Source organism: Melospiza georgiana, chromosome 7, assembly GCF_028018845.1.
Source record: "Melospiza georgiana isolate bMelGeo1 chromosome 7, bMelGeo1.pri, whole genome shotgun sequence".
Taxonomy (NCBI): Eukaryota; Metazoa; Chordata; class Aves; order Passeriformes; family Passerellidae; genus Melospiza; species Melospiza georgiana.
Window position 1 is genome coordinate 12,859,901 of NC_080436.1, and position 26,762 is coordinate 12,886,662.

The following is a 26,762-nucleotide window of genomic DNA, read 5'->3' on the forward strand; positions in this document are numbered from 1 at the left end:
CAGAGTGCAGAGGCGTGAACTGGTCAGAGGAATACGGGTAATAAAGTTTCTTAAATAAGGAGATTCCCAGGACTAAATCTCTGCTCCCAGTGTTATTCTGTGAAATCAGTAAGAAAATCACAGAAATGACTGTTACTTTAAAGACTATTTTTCATTACTTGTAAATTTGGGGCTCTTCCTCCTCCACTTGCTTCAAGGCTCCTTATCAGAATTCGTCACCATCATCTTAACCGTCCCTGAAACACCTTTTGAAGTATGATACACTAAGAAAATGGTTTAAACCCTCCTGACACATTCAACTGAGAATTTCTATATAAAGCTCTCCTCAATTCTCTTTCACAGTATCCCTGACACCTTCTGTAGTTGACACCTAAGAGACGTTAGCACTGTATTGCCATGAACTATGTGAATATTTTAAATTACTTTTAAAATATTTATGAAAAAAGACTGAATAATATTGTCAGAATTCATATTTTTGATCTTGTTTCCAATTACTTCTTTTTAATACCTACCACTAGGAATTAGGATTTGAAAAAACAAATGACAGAACATTATGAACAAGCTACACTGCCAGGAACAGTTTTCCAGAGCCATGTTTTATTTGAGAGAACTGTCACCCTTCAATAAACAGCAGATTTCATTAGCATGTTGTTTGTTAATTCATACAATTTGTGTATAATCAATGAATTAAACTGATAGAACTACCTTGAAATACATAATTGTTTAGAGAAGCAGAAAACTCCGAATGATTTACTCAATACAGTACATTTACAAAAGGAGACTTTGAAATTAAAAATTAATAAGCTATTAATAGGATGAGACAGCTTGTGACTCATTGTCTAACAAAGGAAGCATGTCAGGGAACAAAAAAAGAAAGAAAAAAATCACTAGACTCCAAGTATGACTTTTTAAAGCTATATGCACAAGCAAGTTATCTGAGTTACTAAACACAACAAGGTGATGTGTTCTCCAAGGACACAAAAATCAACAAAAAGAAGCAAATATGCCAACCTGGAACACACAACCAACATGTTTTGTTCACCACAGCCAGCATGGTAAGAACCAGCTGTGTCAAAAAATAAGTCATGTCCTGAAAACCAAAGGAAAAAGGGAGAAGCCTTCTTGCACACAGCTAAAGAGATCTCTCCACTAAAACATTTTGTAACGCTTTTTACTACCAGTTTTTCTGTTTTCCTGGAATTTTTATCCTCAGTGTGGATTTCACTTGATCTAATCTCACATCTGCAAGCCAGAAACTGCAACAGAAGAAAATGCATGTTTTGATTGCCAAGGTGTAGTTTGAAAAAAACCCCACAAATCTTGCCCATACTCTCACCATTCCCTTTTGACTCATGGAAAATATTAGTCTGTGCCCTGCAGGATGTAGAAGCATAATAGTTTGAAACTAAGCACTTGATTAGAGAGACTGAAGTTTATTTCAGCAATGGCTCTCTAAGCTAACAATAGTACCAAAATTCTTTAAAAATTAAATACTTAAAGTGGACTGCTCTCAAATATTGTGGTGCTTTTGATAAAACCCAATTTATTTATCAGGAGAAACCTGCTCGTTTTACAATACTTTCTTATGTAACAATAATCTTTCTTGTGCTACCCTTCTTGTGAGAAAAGCTTAAACTAAAGGGGCAGGTATTGCAGCTTCTCTAGGTCAAGGAGAAGCTGGTTCTAGCCCAACCACATCAGTATTTTGCCCAAACTCTTAATCTCACAGTGCATTATGAATTTTAGAGTTTACAGCTACAGGCACTAAACACACTCAAAATCTGGCATGCTTTCAGCATTCCCTTGATTTCCTTCTCCTCCTAAAGATAACAGTCTCAAGTCTTTATATTCATTTTCTAGGAACAGCATTTTTCCATGCCTCTAATTACCAAAATGTATTGCAAATGCACGTTCCTAAGGCCCTTTGATGCACTACAAAGGGAATGTGTAAGTTTGAGGCTAATCACGCTACTCTTCCAGCACTTGATATAGATCATCTGAACACAGTGAAATGAGTAAAAGGAAGACTCATTGGTCAGTCTTTTACATATATGATCTGCTCCTATGCAAAGAAAAGTGTCCCATATTATTTCTCCAAAAGAATTCGCTCTCAGAAAATTATTTGTAATGTTTCTGATAAACCAGTACAGTGCCAGCAAAGTTGGCCAAAAATAATGGAAGACTAGTCCAAATTCCCTAATTTGGAAAGACTGCCAAACTCCCCACAGTCAGTGGCTGACATTCTCTATTTTTGTGTCAAAATATTTATCAGCTTTCCCCCAACAACTGCTACACTGACTTTATAAAAGCAGTAGTCAATATCTGTAGTGCACTGTATTGCTCCATATGCAGTGTGTCTCTCACTCTGAACCCATCCACGTTTTTGAAGTAACACAAATGAAAAAGATTAGTACAATGTATACCAAAAACCCAAACACTATGGGGAGTATCAGCCATCTCTGCCTCTCCCACCCAGCCTGTCTTTGCCTTCCTTTCCTCTGCTTCACTCTCTGGCGATTGTTTTCTGTCACCTCAGACCAGGGATGGAGAACCCTTCTCAGCCCTGCTCTCTGAGGGCCCTGGCACAGCTTTCAGGCAGCTCCCCAGAGGGGCTGAGCATCCTTCTGCTTTCCTTTACCCCTCCATCAAAGCCTCCCCCTGCCACCTCTCTGCCACCCTTCTGAGAAAGGGACCCAAAAACCCAGAAAATTATGCGTAGTATTCTCAAGGAGTAAATTAATTGGTTTGACCTCAGATAAATTACTACTTAAAAAGAAATAATGTTTTATAACCTCCTCAAAACATTCATTGTGAATTGCCACAGAATTTTTCAATGCAATCAAAATACTGCTATATTGTAGCTGGGATTTGAGAAAACTCCTTTCTGTTTCTGGTAAATGCATAATGTAATGAACTCAACAGCCATAATCTAAGAGAACAACTGAATGCAATCAGCAAAAAATCAACAGTAATTTAATTTTTCCCTGCATCAAGGTATCTGTGGGTGGTAGGAGAGAAGCACTATGTACAGCAGTCATTTGGCTCTTATCTCAAGTGTCGGGGTTCCTTAGTAATGAATCTGACTTTATGGAAACACTAGTTTCCTAAATGTATTTAAAGAGGGCAGGAGAAAGAGGAAGGCATTAAACCACTAACAATTCATTAATTCATCACAGATCACAACTGGAAATCAGAACTTCCATCACGTGTTTTCAACACAGTTGATCTTAAGATCACTTACAGCATCACCCATTGCAGGGTCCGTACATAGATGCATTGAACAGAACACAAGCACAGTATGGTAACACCTTCATTAGTCATTTTTTAATAAACATCTTAGAGTAAGAATTAAAGTACCTTATTTAATGCATACCATATTGCTTTCATATCTATGTATTACTGCTATGGCAAGCTGTCTAAAAAACCTGCCTTCAAAGAGCTAAATTCAATTATTATCTTTTTTTTACATTGTACAGTTGAGACCAAAATGTTGCATAAACTGTAAAATCTAGAATAAAACACTATTGCCATAGTTCAGTAAAAGCTGTTTATGCTCATACTAGCCAGTTAAATCATGCTGGATTGGAATGGATGTATGCTCTCTGTAATTGGAATGAATTCCACACAGGAATATCTCTCAGGTCACACTATGACACTGAAATAGTCCCAAATACACAAGGAAATTTGTATTCACAACAGGTGAGTAGAGGCATGAATAAACTGAAGTGCTGTTTCACATTTTTAAAAAATTTATACATGCTTCCAGCACAAGTATGTAAGTCACGAGTAGCAAACAAACCAAACTATAAAAGATTGAAGCTGTTTTCACAAAGCTGCTGATTTCAGGCGGTTTCGGGTAGGACACGGCATGGATAGGAAATCCCAGGGGAGCTTAAACTCCATAAAAAGATATAATCATATTTCCTCCCAAGAAGCCTTCCTCATGAGATGTTTTGCTAATTCCTTTCAGAGCCCACTGCTTCACGGTGTGAGCCCAGAGCTCCTCTCCTCCTGCGCGCCGGGGCTGCCGGAGGCGCTCCCTTCCCCTAGGCCGGGCTGAGAGCTGTGGGCACCACGGCTTCCAGAAAGGAATGCTCGGCTCCGCACCCTGCACTCCCTCCCCGTCACACTGACACTTCCAAAAGGTATTTCCTGAGCATGGGAAAAACAATAGCGTGACACTGAAGCTGTTTTTGGCACGGCTTTGTAACGCAATGAACACAAAGCGCCCTTCCACTGCTCCTCACTTGCGCCGCTCCTGCTGCTGTGCAGAGTAAATCATTCCTAAATTCAGCATTGGGGAACTGGCAGTGAATTACTGGCTGCAGTGTGCTGTGGTACATCATAACAATGTGAGTATAACTGTTATGAAAATATTCATGTTTGCTTCTTAAATATTAAACATTGATTCAGTAGTCCTAAAAAACTTATCCCATGTAACCAAGGCAAGGGGAGCTGCCATGCAGCTCCATTCTGATGTGCCTGGATCTGGGATTTTCAGTTTCTGTTGTAAAATGGAAAGGATGTGTGTGCATACATGTACACATATTTATACAGACACTTGTATTTTTTTTAATATCAAACTCAAAAGCTCAACTAAATAAAAATTAAGATGCTCTCACCTTGCAGTGGAAGCCCTTGCTCTAACAAAGCTCAACCACCAACATTACATGGATCCATGTTTACTAATGTACTTATTGTGTTTAATTGTACAATCCTTAAGCAGAACTTAGAAAAACTCATGGCATGTGTTCAAATTGAGTTGGACACAAGTACAGACTTTTAGATATTATATATAAATTAAAATCACTAGTGCCAGGATGAAGGAAGAAGCTTGTAACAGCCAATTTGTTAGAGTTAAGCTTCCAAAAATATTTAATAGTGCTCAAGAGAATTGTTAATATAATTTAATGTCATTCATCCCAAAGTTTAGGTTCCTAAAAGCAATTGTGGAGAACAAATAGTTTCTTCCTTTTGAGGAAGTGCCTTCACACTAAATTGCCAGTACACTCATCAAATTTGATATATCATGTCTATTTTTTCTAGGATTAAATGGAAAACCATTTTTGGTGAGTGACATACATAAATACTTTTGATAGCTGCTCCTTAACTCTTCTAATATTATTTTTCAGGAATTGTTACTGGCAAAGTGGAAACGATATTAAAACCCTCTTTATCACTCTTCATTTCTGTAGAACACATTCAGTTCGACTTTTACCACAAGCTAATAATTATTTTGAGGAAGACCTCCATGAGAAGACATTACAACATCTATCTGATGTATTTATGAAGCCTGAAACACTGTAATATTCCCGAGATACTTAAAGATTAGACATGTACCATCAGTGAGTCATTGCAGTATCTGCATTCACTGGTATTTATAACAATGGCAATGCACAAGAACCCCACATGGAAACAGATGGACAGATCATCATTATGGAAGAAAAAAGATCCTCAAAATTACAGATATCCCTTGTAGATGTATGGTTGGAGAAAAATATGATACAGTAAAGCAATAATCTGTTTCCATGCAAGTAAAAAAACAGGCTGGAATGAGAGATGTCTAAATAAAATGTTCCAATTCAAAAAGCAAAACTGAAGAACACTGCTGACAGGAGAGACAAACTGGTAACAATAGTTACAGGCTAATACTATTGCAATCTAGTAACAGTCCTTAATCTTAATAGTATTGTTTTATTTTATATGCTACATTTTATAACTCATCCCCTTCATTTTCTGTAGTATTTTCTTTGTGCTTCTTTTATTGGTATTGTACTAATTCCTCTAAGAACATGAAACACTACTACTATGATTCTGATTGTTTTCCTTCATGTATGAAAAATACAAACCTATGAAGGAAAAACATTACACTCACCAACATCACATACATCAACCCAGTAAGATTCATAATTTAAAATTAGATATATATCATTTGTGTGATATTCACAATTACTAATGATCAAAGTGTTAGAGAAAACAATGGAGAAAACTGTAATCTTGAAGAGTGGTAAGTAGATTAATATGTAAAAAGTGAGGTAACTTCCCGTTCACTTTGAAAATTATTATCATATGTATTTATTTGTAGGAACATGTTTTAGCTACATTGAGAGTATACTTGAGGCTGGCATAAACCAAGATTAGCTTAACTGATTTTTCAAGGAGCTGTGCCAGTTACTGCATGATAGCACCTGGTACTTCACCTTTTACCTCTGTGTGAATGACTTTTTCTAGTGCCTGGATGCACCATAGTTTACTGCATGTCAGAATTCATCACTAGAACTGCTCAGCATGAAGTCCACAAGCAATGGGAGTCACAAGGAAGCTGTCAGGTTTGTTTAAGAAATGACCCCTGCTCTTCATTCACATTCTTTCCACAATATCCCAGCACTCTCAAACAACTGACGTGGAAACGTCACTGATGGCATCCTAAACTGCCTAGAATAGAAAGGACGGAAAATGCAGATGATACACATACTACCCAAGTGCATGATACCTCTTCAGCACTGGTTAAATTCATCAATCTTTTAGAAATGCTGGGGGGGGGGGTTGATATTTTAATAACAATCTTGTTATTTTTCCATGATTGTGAAGGTGAACTTGTTTATATGGAACTGCCATGGTGGACTTTGCTCTTTGCGTGTCTTAATCTTCACTTGCCGTAGCCAAAAATGTAGCCTAAAAATGCAGGAAAGAATTCAAGCCTCAAGTTTTCATTTCTATTCTGATGTCAAAGCTATGCCAAAATTTCACAAAATCACAGAATACGCTTAATTGGAAGGGACCTGTGGAGTCCAGCTCCTGGCCCTGCCCAGCACCCAAGAATCCCACCATGTACCTGAGAGTGTCATCCAAAGGTGTCTTGAACTCTGCTGGGCTTAGGGCTGTGACCACTTCCCTGGAAGGATTTGCTATCCTACATCCACCCTGCAAGTGGCACAAATATCACAGAGGTCTGGGGCTGCACACAAGCTCTCACTTAGCCTGGAGCCACAAAAACCATGGAAGAGATCCCTCACTTTGACATTCCTTATGGTAAAAGAGGTATGACGGCAGCCATCTGGGCAGTGGGAGCCAAGTCTAAGAAAAAAATATACTAAGAATTTTTTAATTTAGAAAAACCCAACCATGTTCTCTAGCAGGTAGAAGTGAAAATCTGGATAACCTGGATGTTTTGGATACTTAGGAAGAAACAGTCTGCAATACAAAAAAATCTCTAACCAAACAAAATCATTATTGACTGGACACCCCTAAGCATTATCTTTGAGAACTTCCAACTTGGATTTCATCATGTAAGGCTTGATTTAGATTGGTCTATCCAACTTTAATGGACTTAGGAAAAAAAAATATCCTCTTGCCCAGGGAATATTTATGTATTAAGATACTAAGAAATATCTCCAAGCAGGAATCAAACAACGTGCTCTGTCTCACAGAGTGAGAATTCCTGCCCCAAAGAATATTAAAAAAATAAATTAAGCAGATAAATGAGTATCAAAATAAAAAGCATCTGGAAGTCAACAGCACAGGAAAATTTCAAAATAATGCCCAGTTTGCTAGAGCCTGCATTTTAGAAAGCATTGGGCTCTCTAAAAACAGTGGGAACTGTTATATTGATTCAGAGTAGGACCTGCCATATTTTCTGAACAGCTGTGCCAGGGCAGCGTCCTATGTGTGCCTGAAGAATGGCTCTAACTATCCTGCTCTCACCTGACAGTTAAAAATGCACATGAAAGGCCAACTCAGCATTGGGGAAACTTTCCCACTCTACCAAGCCTTATTAAATCTTGAGCTGTTCAGCAGCTCCCCTAGTGTTCAGAAAGCTTACAAAAGGGCAAGAGCATCTTAGAAGCTGAAAAAATATGCTTGTTTTTATAAAAACCTTAGAAGTTATTACTTGTAGAATCCATTCATATAATCTTTCTCCCTCCTGCCTTCTACAGTTCTATTTCTCCAGACTTAGGACCTATCCTCTTATTTTCTTTTCTTCCGTTAACAAAATATTATTCTACATGAGAGTCTGAAGTACTGTTTCCTTATTTAATACATCAGCCATGCAATACTAAATGCCAGTTGTGCAGCCCAATTTTACATAGAAGTGGATGTGTGAAGATTCACAAATAAAGCCACCCTGGAGACACAAGTGCTAGGCTACTCACAGATACCGCAAAACCCAGCCCCTGTTACCTTTTCTGAATTTTATTTGTGGAAAACTTATTTTTCTGCATCCCTAATAGAACTGCAGCACAATCCAGGCTAAGAAGAACTTGAAGACATAATTCTTGTTGTTAGGCAAGATGAAACTCATTTCCAAGAAGGACGCAGGCATACGTTTTAAAATTTTTAATTCTGTAGCTTCCTCTTTGTTTAAGGATTAATGGTAACTCTTGAAAGCTTATCCAGTATTAGAGGAATAAAGTCTTAAACCAAGAAGCACTCATGCTACTAAAAGCACTATACAAATAGTATTCCACAAAAGAAACAGCTCATGCTAGCAAACAAGGAAACTGGGAGTGTTTATGCTGACCCTGCCCCACAAACTGCAGTGGGGCAGGGTCTGAGTGGCACAGTGAAGGGCTTACACCAGCAGTGAAAGAATAAAAGTATGCACAGAAAAATGAAGTGTGGGCTTAAAATTTCCCTGCTTGGAACAGAGAACAAAACTTTAATGGCAAATGATTCAGAAATCATCCACGTATAGAAAGAAAGATTCATCAGTGGGTACCCAAATTAGGATATATATCACTAAACCTAAAAATTTGAACTGGAAAGAAGGTAGAGAGTGGTAGACCACATCAGTCAGAAAATTTGGATTCAGCTAGAGTACTCTCAGCTCCACTAACAAGTACAAAGACATGAAGAGAGAGCTGGGGCTCTTCAGTCTGGAGAAGGCTCTGGAGACGCCTTCCAGTCCCTAAAGGGGGCCCACAGGAGAGCTGGACAGGGGCTTTTCACAGGGCTGAGCAGGGACCAGACAAGGGCAGTGGCTTAAGCCAAAGGAGGATGGATTCAGCTTAGATACAGGGAAGAACTTCCTTACTGTGAGGGTGCTGCAGCACTGGGACAGGTTGCCCAGGGAGGCTGTGATCTCCCCATCCCTGGATGTATTTACAGGCAGGCAGGAGCAGCTCTGAGCAACGTGCTCTAGTGGAAGCACTCCCTTCCAATGGCAATGGTGCCTTTAAGGTCCCTTCCAATCCAGACCATTCTATAATTTCAAATCCTCAGGACAAAGGGTTTCATTCTGGGTCAAGCTCTAATTCACTTTATGTTGCACAGGCTCTGAAGTGGCACTTGCAAGGCTACCATTATCCATTAGCCTCAACAAATGATGACATAAAATGCTGAAAAATCAGAGCAATGCCACAGAATTTCAGACATCTACAAAATCAAAACCCAACATCAAATAAAAATTAACATAACACACAGTGAGAGTTAATACAGACTTTCATTCAATGATGGGAAGCACACAGATCAAGAGATCCTGACAGAAACAATTATCTGGTATCTCAGTGATAAAGAAGCAGAGCTCATCTTTTCTGATGGATCAGAAGCCACATCATTGGCACCAGCAAAAGCCAAGCCCAATAAAAGAACATCTTTGATTGATTCACTGTCTGATCTTGTTACTGTGAAACTCTCACACAGATTTACTACAGAGTGCAATTAGGAGCATACAATTAAATGTGATTCCTCACCTACAAAAAAAAAAGAAAAAAACACACAAAAACCACACACAGAAAAAAAAACCCTCACCGATTTCTTTCTGCCATTTTCAGGCCCCCTTTATTTAGTTAAGCCTTGTCAATAATCATTAATCTCAGATTCAGAATCTCCAATAGGACCAATTGTGTAGTAAAACCAGTTTCAGTGGGAGTTTTAAAAGAGAACCTTCCCTCAGTTCAATACAACTCTATCTTCTTATACCAAAGTTCAAAGCTCAGCACAGTTTTTAGTTTATCTTGAGAATGATACCAAACACATTAGTCTGTTATCTCCCAACATACTAATTTCAAGAAGAAATTAGATCAATTGCCAAATCCTGCAGCATGCCCTTATCTGACCAATGAATTACCCAAAACTTCTGTCAAATCTTAGACACTGCTCCTGAATTTCTCCAAACAAGAAAAGAAACCTGACAAACTAGGATGATTCCAGAAGAAAGTAAAGGGAACTCTGACATGTTGATTAAACAGTTCATTAACCAAAGTTACACATTTTCTCTCAACCTTGAACATCACTCAGTTCTTAATCCAAGTTAAATGTTTCTGAAGCCTAACCCTGAGTTATATCTCACATTCACCTGCATTTCTTTGTAAAGCTTATATAGTTTGATTCAGAATTCCTTCTAGACCAAAGCTTTAAGTTTATCAAATAACACACGCACACTGTCTTTATTACATAATCTCCTATTTGCAATGTGTCTGTGGTATTACCATCAACCTGAAAGCCAATTTGCATTTCACTGAAAACAAAGCAGTAAGAGACATTCTCTGAGTGAATTAGCTGTTACAGTACTTTGAAGCATGTCCATTTTTCCTACCGATATACAAATAAAAAGAGAAAATTCACAAGACTTGGAAACACTGAAAACCAACAAAAAATGGTTTTCAGCTACCAAAGCTTCATTGAGCTATATGTGCATCAAATTTCATTATACTTTTGGGATTTCCTAAAAACACAGAGCCTCTAATTTTGTACAGTATGTACAAACAGTACCAGCACAAGATACAAAGTTAATGTTATTAACAATGTTTGCCTCTAGTGCTCTATTGCCCCTCCCTGAGGCAAAGACACCCATCCAACAGTTTGCCTCCACCCTGTGATGGGAGTTCTTGTGGAGAAACTTGGCAGCTCCCTGGCCTGTCTTCCCAACACACTCACCTTCCACTCCCGACCAGCTCTACACCAAACATATGCATACTTCAGGACTTGAACTGTAATTAGCTTAGGGCATATTTAACTAATTAGCAACTAACTCATAATTTCAACAGTGCTACACTGCCATGCTATTTACACCACAGAACCACACAGAAAAAAAAATAGTAAAGTTTTTCCTTCCTTTCAATGATCTGCAACATGTTTTTTGTTTTCTTAGGATGACACAAATGAAGAAAAGACACCCAACACGAGTGAAGGCAGCATGAATTTATTTAAACACTTAGCATAGGTGAGGCTCAAATCCTTTGCTCAGTTCCAGGCTTCTTACTACAGAAGGGCACTGAGAGGCTGGAGTAGGTCCAGAGAAGGTCACTGGAGCTGGTGAAGAGCACCAATCTGATAAGGAGTGTCTGAGGGAGTTTATCCTGGAGAAAAGGAGGCTCAGGGAGACCTTACTGCTCTTTACAAGGACCTGAAAGGAGGTTGTAGTCAGGTAGGTGTCAGTCTCTTCTCCCAAGTAACAAGGAATAGGCAAGAGGAAATGCCCCCAAGGTGCCCCAGGGGAGGTTTAGATTGGATGTTTGGAAAAATTTCTTCACCAAAATATCTGTCAAACACTGAAACCCTCTGCCCAGGGAAATGGTTGAGTCACCATCGCTGAAGGTGCTAAGAAGATGGTACACAGTGGGACACAGTTTAGCAGCGGGCTTGGCAATGCTGAGTTAATGGCTGGACTTCAGAATTGTAAAGTTATTTCCCACCCTAAATGATTCCATGATTCCACAGGGTAACAGCATCAAATGGTGTGCCCTTAACTCCACAGGCCAAGGAATAACAGGTATTGGAGAGGCCTGTGTTATATGGACATCCTCACCAATATAACCTTACACTTACAGTCAAAATCCAGCTTTTATTCAAAGAAAAAACCAAGAAAAACTCAAATCAATGAAATTCTCGTCAGGTATTTAATTTCCAAATGAGGAAACTTGGGCAGACTTTGTTTCCACTCATTCTTTAGCCTTTACTGGCTTGCTTCCAGGTATCATCAACCAAGCTGCACATTTTTCAAATAAAAAAAGTGCTACAGCAGTGGGATCAGAGCTAGTAATTACTGCAAAAAGCTAAAAGGACACTAAAGGAAAGCTGGTAGACAGAAAGACAAGAGGAATGCAGTAAATTTTAAGATATGGTGAAAAGACAAATGACACCTGAAAACTGCATAAAGTTCATTCGGAGGTCCTGATCCTGAAGGTGTAGAACTGGGTCCTGAGGACAGAATTTAATTCAATTGTTCTGCCCCTCTACATGATACAGGCTGGAGAATGCACCCATCAAATACACAGCTCCTGGGGAGGTGAGATTCAGTATTACCTCATCTAGCAAGGCCAGCCAAAGTTTTGATCTGCACCTAGGAGGAGAATGCAGTACACCCACTCTTCTTCCTGACCATGCCAGAGACCTGAGACTCTTCCAGCACCCATGAAGACCAAATCCTGGGTTTCCTCTCTGCGCCTTGAACTGGCATGTGTGCAGCAAAGTCTGTCCAGACATAATTACTGGGTTACATGCCTTCCCTGAGCACTTCTGGAAAGGGTATTTTGCCAGAAAGCATGTGCACACCTCCTGATTCACTCTGAAGCTGAGCCAAAAACAGGGAACAGGCCACAACTGTCCAAATTGTTCATACAGCATATTTTCTGGCACAGCTGCAGAGCACACAGAGAGTGGGCTGCAGGCTGGATGAATGGTTCTGGTAGTAGCAACCTTCAATCACTATTTTTCTAGAGCTATTCTTAGTCCTTCCTCTGCTACCTTACAAATCCTTAAATTTAGAGGATTACAACACACTACAGCTCTTTTTGTGCAAGCAGACTTTGTGCATCCATAATGCACGTAATGGAAATTTGCACAGAAGTGGGCCCAAAATTAGAGCTTAAATCAACACTGGATACAGATGTATATTGGAAGTCAGTACTGTTGGATGGAAAAAAGTATTTAAACATTTTTATACACCGTACAATTCTTCTGTTTTTCTTAACAAAACATGTGGATTAATATCCTAAGACTAATTCCAAGCAGCATCATTCCCAGTGTCTCAGCCAAGCTATAAGTTTGTATTAACACCTCCCTGTTTTATGGTCTTTGCTTCAAAGGCAATCATGGAAAATTGCAATGCAGTGCTTGGCTAAGATCCACACTGGCAGCACCACCATCCATGCCAGGCACCGTTTCACGTGGACAACTTCAAGGGCTTGGGAAAGGACCTGAAGGTCTTCTTGATTTTCTCAATGTTTCTGTCTCTGCAGTGGGACACGTTTCATAAATATCATCTTATTTGCTTCACATCCTATGCTTCTAATCACTACATGTCATTTATTTTCCTCTCCTAGCTACTTTTTCCATTTTTGAAGTCTCAGGGAGCCCTGTCCATGTCAGCTAAACGAAGAGAAGACTGATGGGTCATTTGATTACCAGAAATAAGCACTTACTCCCTGAGAAGCAGATCTGGTAGCAAGACATTTTCAAACTTGCTGATAGTAATGCAATAGGATCCAGCAGCTAACAATTAAAGCTGCATCAATTCAACCTTGAAACACTCTGCAATTTCCTAGCAGTAACTGCAGCTGAACCTTGGAACGGTTTACTGGGAAAGACAGAGGGCGAATCCCTGTCACATGATGTGTTCATAAAGAGAAGGCTTCAGTTTATCTCTGGAAGAACTTCTGTAAAGGTTGTGAAGTGAACAGCACTTCTTCCTGGAGTCTCCATCTTTTGATCTACAAACTTGTTTCTTCACTTGTTCTTGTGAATCACAGGGAGAAGGTGGTTCCTTTTAATACCCAAACCATGCTTCTTAGACAAAAGTTCCTAGATGACCTGCAGAACACTTTAAACAAACATATAAATGGGCAGGGATCCACTTGTCTGGTGATGTTCAGATCTAGTGCAGGAACAGATTATTTCATCCAGTTAGACTGTTCAATCTTTGGTTTGCATTTCAGCTAGGGAGCAGGGAGTGGAATAAAGGATTATTTTGCTTTTCTCTGGTACACAGACTGTTGGAGGATATCACCCCTAAGAAGAGCCAGGCTCTGAGCATTACTGACCACACTTTGCTGCTGTTTCTAAGCACACAAGTGCTCACTCTAATGCCTCTGTGGTCAGAATTGTACCTGCCTGGCACCAAGCTGACACTGACTTACTGACTTGAAGGAGCTCAGGCTAAAGCCCCTGTAATCCTATTAAACCCCAAGCACTATAAAAGTCACAAAAAGAACATCCACTTGCATTTCACGTAAGGCCTATCACACAAGGCATGAGTCAGTCAAAAACTGTGCATCATAAATAAAGGCTAACCTGGAAAAAAAAATTAGCATTTTAATACACAGGCATCTACAGCAATCAACAAGAAAATAACAGAAGAATATTCTGAACAGTAATACCCTTAAACTTCTCCATGCTTGTTTTCAAAAGTAATTTCAAAGATGGGAAGCTCAAGCATTCATTTCATCCACACTCACATTTTTCCATTTCAAAAGGAAATTCTGTCTTTTTCTTGTTGTTGTTTAAAACCTTTTCTCTAGGGGGAAAAATCCTCACAAGAACCTGCTTTTAAAAGATAATCTAGGGATTCTGTTTTGTAAAAATAGAGCTGATTTTCAAAAGAGGAAGGAGCCTGACTTAAACTTCTCAACATCTGCAACTGCAGCTCTCCCCCAGGCATCTGATTAAGCATCTATGGAAATTAAGTAGGCAGTTCAGCATTCTGCCAAACTGGACTGACAAATATGCTTCAATGAGTTGGGATTTCACCTTCAAAACAGTTCAGGTCTTAAATACACTCCATTATAAAACACAGATTTATTGCTTAATGTTCCATTTTGGCCAACAATTCTTTGGCAACTTTTTTCAAGACAAGGACAGTACCTTCTTTCCTTCTCAGCTGAGTTTGCCGTAACACCCAAACTTTCAGTCCCACATTTCTACCACAGAAGTAGGCACCTTTTGAAGGGTGATAAACACACTTTCTAATAAATTATATTATGCAGAATTCCAGTCCTGTCCTAAGCCTTTTCCCTTAAGGTCCATATGAAAATGAGGAAGAAAGTTTGAGAGAGTGCAAAATTAGCCCTTACCATCTCAGTGTCTGACATGAAATTTAAATTTTGCTTTTCAGTTCCTCTCACATCTAAAGATCAGTTATAACAGAAATATATTTTATAACTTACATAAAATCCCTCATACAATTTCCTGTTCTGAAAACTACTATTAACATAAATGCTACATATATGTTAAATACAAACATGTGTCCGATAGTAGTTAAAGCGTTCCCTGAAAAAAAGACGACCACAATCATCCTGACTTGGAGCCAACAATATCATTTTAACTTGGGCTCTGCAGCAGATAATTCTCAGAAGTTAAAATAAGAAATGAACTTTTAAAAACAGATTTGGTTTATACTATGCACACTACAGAAGGAACATAAAAACATGCATTACAACCACATTCTAGATGAACTCCAACAATCTTTTTCCTTACCCCTACTAAGGCAAAATGCCTTGGAGACCAATTAGGTATTAAGGTCCAAATCTGCCTCGTTCAATCATAGCCAGTGACACAAACTTTCCCAGCAAATTACTAGAAGCATCGTGTGACCAACTGCTTATAAGAAAAAACGAAGCAAGAGTTTTTCAGAGAAGATGATTTGCAATAAAAAAAAAAATCACCCACATGTACAGCAAATTCTTGCATTTCACAAAAGTACTGTAAAGTGAACAGTCCTTAGCAACATGCAAAACTGCAAAATTATCCCTACTTATCTTTCCTTTCAAGCACAGTAGCTACTAATTTTTTTGCTCTCAGTCTCTCTCCTCCTCTCCCTCCACTCCAAGTTCTATCTCACAATTTTCCTTATTCTGAAACACCTCATAAAATAATCATAGTAAATGATATAAAGTATTTTAAAAGCCTCTCCTAAAGAATCCAGAAGCATTTTAATGAGCTCGGCATTTTGGTCAAAAAAGAACAACATTTATTGAATCACAACTGAGTGCATTTAACTGATTAGAAAACTTTGTGGAAAAAACCTCAAGTGTATGTGATAATTCATCTAGAACTCAGCACAATGTGAGTTAACCTGTACCTTAACCGTGCTGTAGGTCATGATGAGTCACTGTTCTCTGGAAGAGCAGCCAGAGCACCACCTGCAACTTGTCAAGAGGCTGAAATGTGATTAACTTATCCAAAGCTTTCCTCTGGGAGGAGAAGTCTTCCCTTACACAGAATTACTGCATGGATGCATTGACATAAAACAGTATTTCCAAAGTCAAGTATCGTTTCACCTCCACGCTGAAAACAAAGCATAGACAGAATAAAAGGTTCTCACCACAACAGCAAACAATTTGGGTTTATTTTTAAAGGTAACCTTGGGGAACCAACAGTTACACTATTTCCAGTCAAATTCTGCCTCTTTTTTCCCCCCCAAGTCCTTTCTCTCACTCTTGTAATAAGGACTGGCTTTGAGCATAGCCATTATGAAAAGTTTAATACATTCCTGTAGCCCTAGGGAGATTAGGGGCCACTGCATGCAAAAAGAAAAAAACATCACAGGTGTCTGCTACATGTGAGCTGTTACTCATCTTCCTTGGAATTTTTCAAAACATCAGGCTAATTAATTATCCTCACAACAACAGCACAGAGAAGAACAAGGTAACAGTCATGCAACTGGAAATACAATAATTATAAAATATTACATATATTGCCTTCAATGTTCTGACTTAAAGACTTTCAAGATACTTATCTGAGAGGCTCCTTATGAATCTGAAAAGCTGACAAACCTTCCATCCACTGGTCAAAATAATTGCAGCTTCCATTTCCTAAGTAGTTAAACAATACATCATCTTACATCCCGGGCTTTGAATGGAAACAAATGAAAATGTATGGATTTGTTAAGGCTGGCAGCAAATTAATCTTGCTTAAATTGCTCCCCTGCTCGATAAGTGCGATACACTTTAATCTTCATGATCCGATCCATTTTGTTAAACTACCTTATCAAAATTCCCTTCTTTCCATTCCTTCTACTTTTCCATCTCCCAGTGCAAAGCTGTTGACTGGCAACCAAGTAGAACTGCAGAGCAACCCAGTGTTGAGCACCAGGCTATACCAAGTGTCTACGATGAAACTGAGATTTTGCAGAAGTGGTTCATCTCCTTTGAAACTGCCTGTTTGCCTCCACAGACTCCCAAAAGAAACTCTATTCTAAATTTACTAACTGCTCTTCTTGGTATGAATTATATACCCAGAACGTTATTTTGCAACTCTGTTGCTGCTCTTTAAGCATTACCCAATGCTAAATTCCTATCAAGTACAACAGCAAGTCAAGAGCACAGCCTATAATTCTGTGCCTCAAATGAGACAACCACAGTCCAAGTGCAACATATGAGCTCAGGCACACTAGAGGAACACAGAACACTGATACAAGTTAATGACTGGGAATCTTTGTACAGCTGCTTTTTCAATTCTCTGCTGTGAGCAGCTGATTCCAACAAGAATATTAGAGAGGAAAGCCAAAAGCATCAAAATGCAGAATTTGAGACACGAACACATTTCAGTGAGATCAGTTATAACAGTGAAGTTAGACTGTGCGGAGTTTCTAAGTGTTGATGCAAATCATACTCAAAGATAACAAAGCAAAAGGGAATACAAAAGGTTTCTGGACATCTTAAGTGCCAGAAGAATTATTTCAAATACATTGGTTTGTGTCAAAGAGTTCAAAGGGAAGATGCAATTAAAGTATCACTGTCCTAAAAGAAACCAATAAAGATTTTCATTATTCAGGTACCTCAGTTGCTTCACGTTAGTGGTGCTTCTATTTCTGCAACGTTTATGTCTGCCTAAAGTACATATAAATCACTTACATTTGCTTATTACTCACACTCCTGGCTTCTGATAAAATTACTTATCAAAACCTAATAAAGCATCGTGGACCGTTCTAGACCCGGGCTTAAAATTACCATATGCAGAAAATATTTTTTAAAATTTACAAATGTGTTCTCAGCTCAGAAATGGCTCTAACAATTTCATGATTTTGCTAAAAAAATCTGAACTAAAATTAGTATTCTATGTGTGGGCATACCACTGTATTTTTAATTTTCTGAAGAGACTAAAAAAAGTCCTGGTACTAACCTTAATCTTTTATGGCTAAGTTCTATAAAAAAAACCAGTAAAACTCACTCCAACTGCTAAAAAAAGCCATAAGCATAGCTGAAGCAAATGAGTTTGCAGATAGATCCTGATCAGTCCTTGCTCCATTTGCTTGTTTTGGAAAGCAGCATCCCACTCTTCCCTCAAGGAAGATAGGTAAAAAAATCTCAAGTGAATGTTCCTCCTCATTGCTAATGCACAGAAGCTGCTGGAGGTGAAAGCAGAAGCTCCCATGTGCCACCCTTTCCTGACAAACAGGAGAAAATCTGACATCAAGGACTTTCTCAGATGCAGCATCTTTAAAAAATGTCACCGCACCAGCAGAGTTCAGCAGCTGATGAAAAAGGTGACCCAAGGCATCTGCTGCAGACCAGGAAAAAGGGAGATGGAGCTAAATTCTAATCACATCCCCTGCTTTATGAATACAATCCTTATTTTATTTCACACTTTGACAGTCCCATGGCTGTCCTCAGACGTGACCCCAACAACTCAAATATTTTTTTCTAATAAACTTTTCTTTCTGTTACCCAGTGCAAGGGTAATCAACATGCCACTCACCGGGCTCCCTTCCTTACTAAACCAAACAGGACAAGAAAAGGGTGAAAAAAGCCATGAGTATGAATGTGTATGCAGAGAACTGCAGAAATCCAAAATTACTGGAGGTCTGAGGAGGGATGAGAATGACAAGATAATTGCAGAGATGCCTGAAGACAAAACAGAGAGAGAGAGGCAGAGGAAGGAAATCAGAAGAGAAAGCATTTTGGGACACATAAGATGATAAGATAGGAAAACTTCAAAGAAAGTAATCAAAAGAATAATTTAAGATAATGGATACATGACATTTCAGAATACATAGTCTTAAACCACTAATTGTTCCTGTTCTGTGGTTAAATTGATTAGAGTTCTGTGGTTTTCCAATTAAAATACCACCTTAAACACACACCAACTATAATTAGGAGGAAAAGAATCTCACTATGTAATATTACATAAAATCACTTGGACTCTTACAGTAAGGAAGCTGAATTGAAAATAATCAGTTCCATAATGGTTGAACTATCACTCAAAATTGGAGGGTAAGCCAGGCATAACACTTTCTAGAACACTATTCCTAGGAAGGTGTAATACTTATGAAGCTTGATTTTGTGGGGATCCATCACATTCCTATCCTAAGTTTCAACAGGCAGGAAGATGGATGCTGGCTTTGGGTTTTATGTCACCCCCAAAACCAATATTACAGTATTTTAAATCAAAAGCAATAGTGGGCTCCTAAACAGGTTTAATGGAGGTTGGCACATTTAAGGAACAAAAGCACTGTTTATTTTACTACATGCTTTTTTAAAAGTGAGATACATTTGGGGGTTGGGACTAGATGGTCTTTAAATTCCATTCCAACCCCTTAACGTTCTGTGATAAGGGCAGCAAGAGGAAGCTTTTCACATTGAGACATCACTTGTCATGAAAGGGCTTCCTCAAAACTCAAAATCTGGAAGCATTTGCAGCAGTTCAGATTTCAGTGATCTGACCTGGCAGACTGTTCCACAGCTGAATCCTTACAACCAAGGGCATTTTATCCCCAGTTCTTTGAGCATTAATCCTGGGCTTTGCTAACTGCACACACCCATGGGGCAGTTCACAGTCCAACTCAATCTTTCCACTGTAAAACATATACAAAAAATTTTCCTGCACAATCCAGGAGGAACAGAGCTATAAACACTTCTAGCTCTTTATTCCTTGGGACTTCTCCATGTGCAAATAATGGATAAAAACTTCAATCAGTTAGAGAATTTAAAATTCAGTTCCTGCTGAACAGAAAATAGATTATATTCTATTCACCTCAGATTTCTAGCCATGCTTCTTATTACAAACTATAGATAAGTGAAATACCACTTGCAGATGAAAATATGGCTAGAGGACCTAACTACATCTTGGAACATTCATGCTCTAAGAGATCACACATGGACTGTTTTTAATTTCAGGTGAGTAACGACAAGAAGAACTGAACTTTTAAGTAAAGACCTACAAAAATATTATTACATCTGTTTACATTTTAGTGAGATAAAATGTCTTCACTCAAATCTATCTAACATTTTACAAAGATCAGAGAGCACAGGAAGTAACACAGATACCCAATGAGTTAGAGAGTAGAATATTCATAGGAGAAAACCTTCTCCCCATATACAGAAAAAGTGAATGTACCATGCAATACTTCTGCTGGTTTTCTGCAGCAAACTACATTTTACCAAATTTTTCAAGTAGTTGCTTAGTACATTACACAGAATGAGGGAAAACTGATCAGATACATCAGTCAAAGCAGATTACATCCTGTTAATCCATTTAACAATTTAAGCTGTACTTGGCATCATCTAAGAAGTGTAAATCACAGTAGCTCAATTAAGCATTATATCCATGTAGATTAGTTGGAACCAGGAAGAGAAGTATCTCCTTTTTCAGTAAACCTCAGCAAGTCTGAAACAGTAAGAAAAACAACAACAATATTATTGTATACAAGACTACTTTCCCTTATAAAATCATTAAGCATGGAACTCAGTTGAGAAGACTGATTTTTTTATCCCTTAATTTCTCCTCCCTTAAAAGACAACTTCTAGCCTTCGACAATCCACACTGGCCTTGGGTCGTCAGTCTGCAACTAGAAGATTTTTGTTACTGGTTTCCCAAGAGGCAACAAATGAGATTTACATTCCAAATGTATTTTGGATAGAGGAGGATCAGAAGGACAAGGCATCCTCAGCAGCAGGAAGACACACAAGCAGACTCTGCTGTGATACTCCCTGGATTCTAATTGTCCTGGCCCTGCTGCTCTCCAGACTGCAGCAGCAGGGAGAGGCTTCACAACCTGCTCTGTACCTACAAGGAGTGATTCCAATGTAGATTTTTCATGGGCTTACTTACACGAGTAAACATTTATCAATTTATCTTGCAAATTAAGATCAAAATAATTATTTGACAAATAAAGTTTGCTTGCAGCTGACTTAGAGTCACAAGTCGTGAAGCATATCCTGTAGAAAGCTAAATCCTTTGCTCCCTCAATCCAGCTTTTTCTTTTCCAAATGACACATAACCAGCTAAGATACTAAGTCAACACACAACATTTCACATGTGGCTAATCAATCCATATTTCAGATAACAAAGTCTTTGTTTAATATACAGCTAGTTCTCTACACTAGCCTATAGCTTCATAATGACAAATTCAGCCTGTCAACCTAATAGCCCAACATGAAACACACTACTGAAGCTCAGACTGAGTTCATAGCACACACTCAAGTTAATAAGACTTGTTTATGAAGTTGAGCTAGGTCAAAGTTGTATTTTGCTGAAAGTTATTTAATTACAAGGAAGTTTAAACACATTTTAGGAAATTAAACAGAGAAGTTATGTCATATCTACACACACAGAGATTATTAGGAGAACATTTGACACAAAAACACCATGTAAGGCAATCTAAAACTGTGACATTTACTCAAATTATGACACTTGAGTACACACACTTATAAGATCCTAACAGCATTTTGGGAAAGTCTGGGCATTGCTCAACATGGCACTATTCAAAGCATATGAAGATGGGTGTTCTATGAAACAATGTGCATGTATATGTATTTATTTTTTTATACAGACACACAGATATGAAACAACAACATGCACTAAACTTCCTTAAGTGTTGTTTTCTCCTGAGTGACAGTGGCCTCTTGTTTTTCTCTAGATGAAGAGCATTCAATGGGAGCTTTTTCTAATCCACACACATGCAGTAGCATCTCTATGGCCACACCTGTACCTGTAAGAGAACAGGCCAGATGCTGAAGCCATGCAGGAAAGAGAGCATGTGCTAAACGTTCATGACTCACAGAACAGGCCTGCCTTGTCCCTAATCCATTTTGGGATTCCCTAGCCCATGGCTTTTCCTTAGCAGTGCTCTGTCAGGGCTGCTGGCACTGGCCCAAGGCAGGCCAGGGAGCTTCTGACACCTGGACAGTGCCACAGTGCCTGTGACAGCACTCAGGTTCAGCAGGTACAGCCCCAGCCTCACCTTACCTTCCCCAGGGGAAGTTCTGCAAGACTCAGAGAGCACAACAGCTGTCTTCTTCTTTTTTCCTTTACAATAAAAATACTTAGGAAATTAATTCCATGACTCTAATATTTATGTTGGTGAAGACAATGTAGATATTTTTATTAGAGCAATGAAGCAAGAAACATAAAATATGGGTTTATGTAGTTATGGCTACATTTTAGAGATGATACATTTACAATCTGTACTATTTATTTTTAGCAGGAGAAATCTCTTTTATCAAATTACCAGCTCAAAACAGACTCACATCAATAATCATACAGGATAACAATAAGATCAACCAAGCAGAGGGGCCTTTTTAAAAAGCCTCTTAAATAAAGAAAACACACCATTGAACAAGTACTTCTGAAGCTGGAATGCTGTGTAGCCTAGCACTATGAAGCTCACATGCTCTTGTGAGAGCAAGGTTAAGGAATCACTCAAAGATGGATTTTTGTGACAATCAGGATCCAAAGGGAGTTGCTGGTTTTGTAATCATTTTAGCACTATTTTGCTCAGCATGTAATATCTAATGCCCTTGCTATGAGGCACCAAGTGAATTATCACTTTTGAGCATTTTTTCAGTAGGATCCTTACAGACCACACCGCTTCCCACCAGGCTATGGCTGATCCACTCCACTCACCATGAGGTGCTGCAGCTTCAGCTGTCACATTTATTCCTGGAAAACTCTTCTTTTCTACTCTGCCTACTCTATCTGACAAGGATCAGTCAATGCTTTATTTTTTTAAAGATGCTGCTGGTCATTCCTGGAAGAAAATGAAATTTACTGCTGTATGCTTTGGGATCATCTAATTACAATACTAGCCTTCAGGGAATTTTTAAACTAATGACATTGGATTTGTCAAGCACAAAAACTTTTAATCTGATTTTTCAAGTGGATCCTAGCCAATGGATCCTGGCCACCACAGCACTTAAAACACATTTGACTGTCTTCCATGCAATATTTAGGTGGGCTTCTCATCAAAATGTTAATTTTTGTTACCTAATATCTTTCACCGGTGGTCAATACAAGGCATGTAGGGATATTGACAATGCTATTAAAGTCTTTATGACTGAAAGTCCATAAATCAAATTATGTGTGCAGCTTCACAATGAAAGGAGGCACACATGAAAGCTTCACAAATGAAAGGAGGCACAGACTTTGAGAAATCTGAACCAAAACACTGTATGAACAACTCCCCAGTTTGTCTGCTGATCTCATGATGCAACATCAAGAAACACCAGCTCGACAATAGTTATTTTTAATTTTATTTCAACAGCCTAGTCTTTATTTTGAGCATTCTTTTAATTTCCAGTGCTAATACCATGACCAAAGCCCCAAACGATTAATTATGTCACAATGACTCCTCCAAAAGCAAACAATTCAGATGATCCATCAATCATCCAGTTTCGGGTATTTCCTTAGTTCTAAAGTACAAATAATGCACCATTTGAGCTATTAGGTTTGGTTTGACTGCACTAGTTGGGTTTTTTGGCCAAATGATGATGGACTCACATTTCAGTTTCAAATTCATTTCCATTGTTACTGTTCACACACACAGCTACAACTGTGCCATGTAAAAACATGGATAAATACACTTCAAAGAAAAGATCCATTTTCAGATCTCTCTTTCAAACATAATTATTGCCTATTTTTTCAAAACTGCCTACTTTATGACAAATTTATGAAACAAATTATGAAATACAATTTCATAAGTTCATTAAGCAACTGCTATCAGCATTCTAGTCCTCCCCAATCATAAGAAAATACAGTTGTAACACAAAAGTGTGCAAATGTAACAAAACTCAAAATAGTGGCACAATCCAATGGCTACATCCAAACCAGACTTAGCCTGGGTCACTTGTCATTTTCTCCCCAGCACTACCAGGTACCATGAGAAAAAGGAACAGGGGTGAAATGAAGGCTGTGACTACCCATTTGCCTCAAAAGCTAAATGTGTTCATCCTGTCAGCAGGACTTGGAAACCCAACACCAACTCTATCATCAAACCAAGTAACAGGACTCCTAGGTGCTGGAAGGGATGACTGACACACATCCAGGTGTAATGTGAGTGACCATCTCCAGCCAACAGTCAGGGCTTGCACTTCCAACAAGAACTCACAATCCAACTGCAGTCATTTAACACAACTACTCCAAAGACAACATGCAACTGCCGGGCTACTTTCTTCAAGTAGGCAACCAATTCTGAGAAAAGACATTTCAAGCACTGATGTCTACATTTCTGTAAAAATATAAAACCAAAAACTGCTATTTGAACTCTTCTGTAAGTACTACAGTATTTTGGCAGCATATCCTACTTCCCCAAAAGATGTATCCTTGGAACACGCATCCATGCTACACAAAGCTGTATCACCATTTTCTGTCCTATTGCCAGAGATGCAGGAATTGTCAGCCTTCTCCTCACTGATATTCCAACAGACCACAAACAAGTTGTTGTGGAGCCACATGACAAATGCCCTGCATCATTGCCTGCATAACCATGCAGCTTAGCTCAATTTCAATGGAAATTACAAGGAGCTTTTCTCAGATACTAAACTCAAATATCAAAACAGTAGATCATGTCACTCTCAAATGCCAAAAGACATGATTAGAGAAACACCTCACATACCACCAAGTAGCTTCAAAGCGCTCAACACGCTCTCCCAAGGTTGCGGGAGTGTGTGTCCCTTCCTATTAGGTTAGAGAACTTCTACATTGAACAGTCAATTCTGTTCCATCTTTTGGCAATGATGTTAATACATTTCCTTCTGGTGGTAGCTACACTGCAGCCTCTCCCCCTGTGATCAGCAAGGGACAATGTGAAGACAAAGGTTACGACCGTGCCACGCATAATGACAGCAGGATCAAATACAATCAGACTCAGCCACTCCAAGCATTCCATGCTATGAAAGTGCAGTATTTTGGAGACAGTCTCAAAGAAAAGATTTTGAACATGCTACTAAATTTTGAGCACATTATTTTTATCTCGTTTTCCATGATTCAGTAACATTACCCAAACAGGTGCTTCATTAACCAGTGGAGTAAATGCAATATCCTAAGCATTCTGCCACTGTCTGACTGAATGAGTTTTGGAACAAACAAAATGCTGAGTTAGATTAAAAGAAAAGAAAAATAAATAGGAATTACACATATTTATTCAAGAATTTAATCTGCAGATTGAGCCTCATACATAGAAATCCCCCTTATTTTGCAGCATATTGAAGCTTTAGCTGCAGTTTAAAGCATGTTGGCACATAAAGGAAAAAGTTAATTTCTTTTCCATTAGGCATTACTACTTAATCTCATAAAGGGAAAAACACAAAATTCATTCAATTTCTTCTCAGGAAATCTGACAAAACAGTATATTGTTTCTGGCTGGCAGCCACTGTACTATCAGAGAGTTTCTTAAAGGTGCAACACTGCATTCTACCAGGTTTGAAAAAACACTGGAAGCATAAAACAAATAGAAATGACCATTAGCTAAATTCACTCCTAAAACAAACAGCAAGAAAGCAAGAGGTCTTTAAGGAAGAGAGAGGGTCCTTGCAGAGGCTGGCAAATGCTCCAAGCCAAACTAAATCCACAGCGCTAACAAAGCACGGCTTTGCTCTGGCATCACCAGAAGGCTGTTTTTATAAAGACAGATGGACAGAAGGGAGGCTTTTCAACTACAATCCTGTCAAGTTAAACTACTACCAAGCAGAAGTTTAAAAGTGGTTTCCAGTCAACCATATGAGCTCCATGGAATCTCAGAGCCCATTTTGAGGTGCTATAAGTAAGGACAGAAAGATAGATACACACATGCAGACTAACATCTAACATCCACCGTGGTAGCTCCAGCTGACACAAAAGTAACCACCACATTTTTGGAAATCTAGAGCCTAAACAGCAGAGTTGATTGAAAGGCATCATTGGGATTGTTGCTTTCATATGCTAATAATGACATCATGCCTTATGGCCTGATGCTGCAACCATACATTATCATCTCATAAAGACATTTTTTCCAAAGAAGTTGAAGACGTGAGCAAACAGCTCACCTGCATATAGGAAGAAGGTTTTGTAAATTCGTCCATGACACAGATTTCCTTCTGTACCTTAGAACTGTAAATAACTACTACTGAAATATTTATAGAGGTTTGACTTACTTTTCTTTTTAAAGTAAGAAAATAATAAAAAAGTGTTAGGGCATAAAAAAAAAATCTACAAAAGAAATTTTGGAGCATACAGGAAGCAGCCCTGGATATCAACAAAGTGAAGCAAGGTAAGGCCCGTGATGTTATTTCAGGTACAGGAGCAATTCAGGGCCAAATCTCTTGCAAATATTCTAGCATAATGTAGTGTAGGGCAAAGACTGTCACACAGCACCCCAGAAAAGGGAGGAGATAAAAAAATGTTATAAATACTCTCTCCGTGTTCCTGACATATATCCAGGAACAAAATAAGCGATAATAAATTATGTAACTCTATTACTGACTACATATACCACACTCTCTTTTATTGTGGCATCATACAGGCCAAAAGAGAATTTTATTTTTCTCAAATACCCTGGTTTGTACTGATGTGCTCTGAAAAGGTTAAAGAGAAAAAAACAAAAACATACTAAGAAAGGAACAAGATCTCCA

At 38.6% G+C, this 26,762-nt stretch overlaps 1 protein-coding gene across 1 annotated transcript in view; it reads right to left on the reverse strand.

The window, feature by feature from the left end:
* HECW2 (HECT, C2 and WW domain containing E3 ubiquitin protein ligase 2) overlaps nt 1-26,762 on the reverse strand; it is a 142,853-nt gene that overhangs the window by 115,454 nt on the left and 637 nt on the right. The gene's annotated exons all lie outside the window — the stretch shown is intronic.